Source organism: Alosa pseudoharengus, unplaced genomic scaffold, assembly GCF_046254945.1.
Source record: "Alosa pseudoharengus isolate Yale_2024_CS ecotype anadromous, Long Island Sound unplaced genomic scaffold, YU_APseudo_1.1 YU_APseudo_1.1_scf_25, whole genome shotgun sequence".
NCBI classification, from domain to species: domain Eukaryota; kingdom Metazoa; phylum Chordata; class Actinopteri; order Clupeiformes; family Clupeidae; genus Alosa; species Alosa pseudoharengus.
In genome coordinates, this window is record NW_027468696.1 from 920,243 (window position 1) to 926,481 (window position 6,239).

A 6,239-nucleotide genomic window follows, 5' to 3' on the forward strand; every position below is an offset into this window, starting at 1 on the left:
TATCCACCTATTTAACTGTTCAGTCACTCCAACTATATTAAACCTCATCTACCTAGCAACCAATATAGTTTGTTTTTACTCTGTATGATATTTTACATCATATTTTTTGCATTTTCATGCACTGTATTTCCTTCAGGAAATGCTTTTCTAGTTAGTCCATTGTGATGTCATCAGCCCATGTTAAGTCTATGGGGAAATTTTGAGCAGTTTTTAATTAATAGTTTAAAAAGTATAAAAGTTACAAAGATGAAAAATACAAAGCCCACATGTCATAAGTAAGACCTACGCAACGCAGTTTAAATGAAGTTTCTACGTTAAACGGTTGAAGCTGCATTAACTGCGTTAGAAGAAGAAGAATAATAAGAAGAAGAAGAAGAAGAAGAAGCCTAGGAAGAACAGTAGAGTGCATTTTCATGCACTCTAATAAGAAGAAGAAGAAGAAGAAGCCTAGGAAGAACAGTACAGTGCATTTTCATGCACTGTAATAAAAGTCCATGGGACCAACCTGTAAAAGCATGAATTTATGCTGTGAAAACGGACATTTTAACATGGGGGTCTATGGACATTTGCTCCCTTTTGGGACCTGCCCCTAGCGGATTTTCGATGTATTGCAATTTTTTGCATTTCCGGGTAGGCTTCATTGTTCAAATTAGAATGTTGCCGCTTGGCTAGACGTGAAACTTGCTTTGACAGCTTATGGCCATACGTCTGATTGCAGCATTTCGTTGCCATGGTTACTCCGGCCTATCTGCTTGGCCCCCTCATTGCTGCTTGCAGCTATATTTTTGATTGTGTTTGGGTGGCGTTATTGCATCCCTTTTATGAATGCAAAATTGTTCCCTCGCGATTGGAAGCTCCTGTTGCGCATAGGCTATGCATTTCAAAACATCGCAACGTAAAATGCCACAAAAAAGCTGTTTATGAATAGGTCTTAGTGAGTTAGGAGTCCTCTCGACTTAAGCTGTCCCAGACTTAGGTGGTACTTTTAGGTCTAAAATGCTTCGTGAATTACTTTTTGTGAAAAAATTAGGAGTCCTAAAGTTAGGAGTGACACGCACATTATTTTTAGTTGCTCCCAAATTCGCCAGTTAGGAGCTACTTTTAGCCTTAACATTCTTTGTGAATACGGCCCCTGAATAAAAAGGCCTAGCCTACATGAATCAAGGCAAAACAAATAGCCTAGTAGCCTAATGAAACATACGGATTGATGTAGTATCTTTGTAACATTATTAAATTATTCTGTTACTATGCCTACGTTTGCAAAAGAGAACATTTTAATTTGATTCGCAATAATGTTACATTTAATTTACATGTTGACAATGATTAGCCTAGTTTTGGTTGTTGTTGGCGGCGTTATTGCATGTTAGTTATGCCTACAATGCAAAATTGCTTCCTCACGATTGGAAGCTCCTGTAGCTGCATAGGATTTCAAAACACGGCAAAATGCCGCAGGTTTGCGAATAGGTCTGTGAGTAAGGAGTCCTCTTGACTTCTTTTAAGCTATCAGAGATGGGAAGGTGTGATGTGTTGGGGGCAGGGCCGGATGGGCACAAATGTCTGATGGCCCCCCTTCCCCCCAGCCAACGTGAATCGGGTGGTTAGTTAATAGGCCTATCGTGAAGATTTTTCCTGCCATCTAAAGCCCTCCTTACACTGACAGACTTTGGAAAGATTTGCAAAGATTTGGAAAAGATTTTTGAAAGACTACAGTCTCAGACCCTCTCACATCTAAAGACAAGTAGTAGAGTTTTAAGTCACAGACTATGATTTTGCAATGACTAGGGATCTTGCAGGGTCACTATTTACAAGACTGCAACTAGATTCCTTTAAATTATTACCCATCGTGCAATAGATAAACAGGAACTGAAATGATGGCATACTAAATTCAAAGTCGTATTTTCGTGTTTCTGCAGCATTGTTTCATGCGTGACATCCCTAACCGATATAGAGTCGTTCTGTCACGTGGTAGAGCCGACTAAATATGTATAAGAAATGACAAATATTATAAGAATAACAAATAATCATATAGGCTACTGTCGCCTACTTTGCCCCTTCCTGTTTGGTGTTGGAGAGAGGTCACAATTGGTTTTTATAGTTCACGTCACTATTTGCATGAGCCACGACTAGAAAGACTTACGATAATATCAAACATGTTTGATATTGTCGTAACGGCAAAACTTAAAGAAGACTGACTCCGACTGACTTAAAACTGCTAAGTTGGCACCTTACACTTAACTATCTAGTTGACAGGAGCGCGCCGCGATTCCAGTACAACTCCCATGATTTCTGTCCGACTTTGGAAATTTAGTCGCCGACTGTGAAAACAGGCCAAAATCGTACAATGTAAGGCCGCCATAAGGCACATTCCATTTAATTAAACTGCTTTATAGGCTATGCCAAAATAGTTTTCAACATTTTGAATATTAGTGTCGGGTGAATTGAAATGTTCTCAAAGTAGCCTTATGGCTGAAAGCTGCTTGGGATCCCCAAGTCAAGCAATATAACCATACAAATGCGCTTCTTGCACTCATTGTTTCAAAAGGAGTAATTTTGGCTTTGTCAGAACTGAAGAGCTGTGGACGGCACGGCACGGTATGCCCAATGAAAATAAATTAACGCAACACAACACAGACCCCGCTTCTCTCGCGTCAGTCACTGACATGAACGAAACACAGAACCCGCTTCTCTCACGGCAGTCACTGACAGTAACCTAGAATAAATGCATGGGGAAAAACACTTCCCCATGACAAAGACATCGTAAAACACTGAAAGTTAATATTTTGTCACTAGCAACATACATCTGTCCTTTGTCAAATTTATTATGTTCCAAGTAGCCTATGCGTAATTCTGCTTCATAAAGTTGAACAAATACATTTGCTTATTTCACAGAAAAATATAAATAGCCAGTTAGGGTCTACAGTGCAGAGTTGGTAAGTTATGGTAGGCCAACTTGCAGTGAACATACAAACAGGGGAAATTCTTTCTCTTGTAGCTGAGTAGCCTCAGGTGCGCATGTAGACATAAGGCCGAACATGCAAGCGCCAATGAATCGTGCTCTCACGACAATCACGCCGTTAAACTTAAATAGATTAACATCACTCTAAGTTCGCCTTCAAGCAAGGAAAACGATGATTTGAAGACATCTGTTTCGTTGGAAGGGCAAGGGGTAGCAACAGGGCAACACAGAGACAGGCCCGATGGCAGGGCTGTTATGAGAGTATTAAAATATGGGATATTCTACAGGAAAACATTAAAACGGCAAGACAGCGGGGGAAAGTTAAAATACGTGATAAACACGGAAAAAGTTGGCATGCATTGTTTCGGTCCCCGTGAACAGGGATTATTTGTCATATTATTAATCACATATGATTATTTGTGAAATTGTGCAAACAGGTGCAACACATTTGAAAAGGAAGGACTGGTAGCATGCAAGCTCACGGGAAAGATTGATTTAAGAACGTTATCACAGTGTGTGGCTGTGGCGCGGGCGGAAGACAGCGACAATTGGGGAGGGTCATGTCTTTTTTAACAATTCTGTCGGAGGGTCATTGAACAATTTCTAGCAGGCAAGAGAGGGTCATGCAACTTTGGACTGATGCACTCAAAATTCCTCCGGTGGCCCCTTCAATAAATAACGAACAGTCCATAGATTGCTTCTGGGCTATATGTCTTGGTTCAACAACTCATTGCCGTCAAACGCATAGCCTATTTCGCGGTTGCATCCATTACAAACAAACATGCAATGTGAACGTCTGGGATTGGGGAGAGCACTAAATGCTCTACTGAATAAGCACGAAGTCAAACCTTTAAATGAAAAAACACTCTTTAATAATAAAACAAAAAAAAAAGAAGTAAACTTGTGACCATCAAAAATCGTTTATCGCCTGTAACTCCGTGATAACAGGACATAACAGGAAGGCATTTGGCTGAGCAACGGAGGTTAATATGCTCTATATTTTGTCCAAATGATGTCTGTCTATCATCGTTGCACTCGGAGAAAACCAGAATGTTTCATTTGTCCTGCGTTTCTTCTACGGCTGCAAACGGGATTCACTCGCAGTTAACCAAATATTTCTTTATTAGGGCAGGGCAGGCATATTTCTGGCTATTAAATTATTTCTAAACCAGTCTGTAGTGAAGTAGGGTTTTCCAGGCTCCATTTCTTTTTACGAGACACCCTGCTCACTTGAGCCATCTACCGGTTGTTTGGGTTGTTGCAGCGTCTCACTGGAAAAATACAAATTAAAGTCGCGTGAAGCTGGCCAAGTCGAAGCACTGCCCACTGTAGACCAGATCTGCTGGTGCAGGTCAGAGTGACGTCTGTTCCTTCCAGTACATCACCAGGGGGACAGATGGACACTGGAGGTGTCTGTGGGGCTTCTGTGAGAGAAATCATTACATGTAGCCGATATGTTTTATTTTTATACATGATATGCCCACTGTACACCTACGAGACGACGCTGTGCCACACGCCGTACACACAGCCAGGAGAGTCCCACTGCCACTCCTACCCAAAGTACGAACTGAGCTGCAACGCATGGAGGAACATGGCGTGATCGTCAAAGTGACACAACCAACAGAATGGTGCGCGCCAATTGTGCCAGTCCTGAAGCCGTCAGGCGCAGTCAGAATCTGTGTAGGGCTCCAGAAGCTGAATGAAAACCTGAAGAGAGAAACTTACCAGCTACCTACCACAGATGAGACGCTGGCCAAGTTGGCTGGTTCCACTGTGTTCACCTCCCTCAACGCTGCCTCAGGCTTTTGGCAGATACCGCTGCATGAAGAAAGCAGAATCCTAACCACATTCATCACACCTTTCGGGAGGTACTGCTTTACCCGCCTTCCATTTGGGATAAACATAGCCTCAGAGATGGCCTGGACCTGGGACCAGCCACAGCAGCGAGCGTTTCAGCGCTTGAAAGAAGCCCTCGTCACCTCGCCTGTACTGGCCCACTACGATCCACAGAGACCGACCGCAGTGTCAGCGGATGACAGTGGGAGGAGTCCTGCTCCAGCTGCACGGGGAGAGATGGAAACCAGTAGACTTATCAGACGCGGAAACCAGGTACGCGCAAATAGAGAAGGAGTGTTTGGCGGGAGTATGGGCCTGTGAAAGGTTCCAGAAGTACCTGGTAGGCATGGACAAATTCAGACTCATAACAGATCACAAGCCGCTGGTGCCGCTGATAAACAGCAAAGACCTAGACGCAGTGCCTGTTAGGTGTCAAAGACTCTTGATGCGGCTCATGCGCTTCAATGCAAAGGCAGAGTATGCACCAGGCAAAACGTTGGTCATAGCTGATGCACTTGCGCGCAGCCCGCTGAAGGAGAGAGCCAGCACCATGGAAGCAGTCATTGCGTGCCACGTGAACGCAGTGAGCCACAGCTGGCCTGTCTCACAAAGCAAGCTGGACAGGATCAGGACAGCCACACAGGAGGACCCACAGCTCCAGCGCGTGAGAAAGCTGATCCGGGATGGATGGCCCAAACGAGTGAGTAGCACTTCACACAGTGTTAGAGACTACTACATGATGAGAGACTCACTGTCTGAGTGTGAGGGCCTGATCACGCTGGGCTGGCGCATTGTAATTCCAATTTGAACAAAACTCGGCATGGGCTGTCTTTTCCTTGAGACAGGAGGTGCTAGACCGCATACATGAAGGACATCAGAGCCTGTCCAAGTGTAGGGAACGTGCACAAGAGACTGTGTGGTGGCCTAAGATGTCAGGGGACATTAAAAGAAAAATTGACACATGCCACTTTTGTCAGACAAACAGACGTACTCAGCACAGAGAACAGTTACTGTCAACGCCCCTGCCTGAGAGACCTTGGCAAAAGATAGCCACAGACATTTGTGAATACAAAGGAAAGCAATACCTAGTGATATCAGACTATTACTCACGATATCTAGAAATTCTACACTTACCTACAACAACAACAGAACAGGTAGTGAGGTCAACAAAGGCTACATTCACCAGGTTTGGCATCCCTGAGCTGATAGTTAGCGATAACGGGCCTCAGTACACCAGTGATGCTTGGAAAGAGTTTTGCAGGCTGTATGAGATCGAACATTCCACATCCAGCCAGCACAACCCACAAGGCAACGGGCATGCGGAGCGTGCGGTGCAAACTGCTAAGTGCATACTCAGGCAAGACGACCCCCTATTGGCTTTAATGAGCTACCGCGCCACCCCAACCACATCCACGGGAGTGAGCTCGGCAGAAATGCTCATGGGGCG

General features: G+C 44.1%; 1 protein-coding gene across 1 annotated transcript in view; it reads right to left on the reverse strand.

The window, feature by feature from the left end:
- The window catches only part of LOC143099188 (NACHT, LRR and PYD domains-containing protein 3-like), a 120,957-nt gene that overhangs the window by 109,353 nt on the left and 5,365 nt on the right, over positions 1-6,239 (reverse strand). The gene's annotated exons all lie outside the window — the stretch shown is intronic.